This window comes from Pygoscelis adeliae, unplaced genomic scaffold (assembly GCF_000699105.1).
Source record: "Pygoscelis adeliae isolate BGI_AS28 unplaced genomic scaffold, ASM69910v1 Scaffold114, whole genome shotgun sequence".
Lineage (NCBI taxonomy): Eukaryota > Metazoa > Chordata > Aves > Sphenisciformes > Spheniscidae > Pygoscelis > Pygoscelis adeliae.
In genome coordinates, this window is record NW_008824587.1 from 2,516,564 (window position 1) to 2,517,665 (window position 1,102).

Genomic DNA, 1,102 nt, shown 5'->3' on the forward strand with positions numbered 1-1,102 from the left:
ATGGGCTGGGGGGGTTTGCAAACCCATTGTATTACCTGGCCATGGAAATAATGCACGGCATGGTTTCGGATGGAGGAATATACCTGTAGCCGCCCCTCTCCGACTAATGAGTGGCCCCGCTCCATATAATGCCATACACGATTTCTAATCGAGGGCTCTGCAAGCTGGGCGAGCAAAAGCGTGACCGTGTACGTGCCCACCCATCCCCTGCATGCACGTTTTAACGTGCATTTGGGTTTTTTAAATTAAAAAAAAAAGCCATGACATTTTCTCCCTATCCAGGAATGTGTCAAAACACTTTAGGTTTAGGCAAAGCCACCTTTTTTGCATTTTTCACCGTGCCATTTCCCACGGCTGGGCAGGGGGCACCGGCTCTGCCCCAGCTCTGCCGGCCACCCTAGATCGGCCAGGACTGCGCTGGCAGAGCAGCAGGCATGGAGCCGGCCGGGGAGCGTGTCCCTCTGCACTAAACATGCTGCAAAGGAGCCGGTTTTGTTAATTCCGTGCACTGGGACGAGGAATCACTCATCGCAGCGGTGCCTATGTGGGGACTCTCATGCTCTGGTTTCTCCTGGCTGTCTCTATTCCTCCCCTCCAACCTTGCAATGCTCACAGTTTGTCTGAGAAAACACCGTCTTTCTCCTGGATTGTCCTTTATTCAGGTTAAAAGCATCGCGCTGTACTCGGGGACGGCTGGCTCAGCCGCAGCGGAGGATGGACTGGCTGCAAAGAGACTCTAATGGCCTCAGTGCTGTGCTCTGGGTAGCTTTCCTTTTTAAAAGACGCGATGGGAAGAAAAAGCCATTGCTTCAGCCCCATCGGCTCACAAACACTGTTTGCAGCCCAGCTGGATATTTTAACTGCGAGGGCTTCTAATTCCACAGGAAATCTTTTGAAGTACAAGTCAGTCTTTGCAAATGAGTATCTTTGACTTTCTTGGGGGTTTCTGTTTGGGGTGGGGTGGGGTGCGGGGGTTGGTTTCGTACATGTTTAATATCCTGGGCATGGTCCCTGCAGCGCCGCGTCCTGGGAGCACGATGCCTCTGCTCCGGGGGGAGGGCAGCTGCTGCGGCCACGCTCCTGTGTACAGTTCTCACCGGGG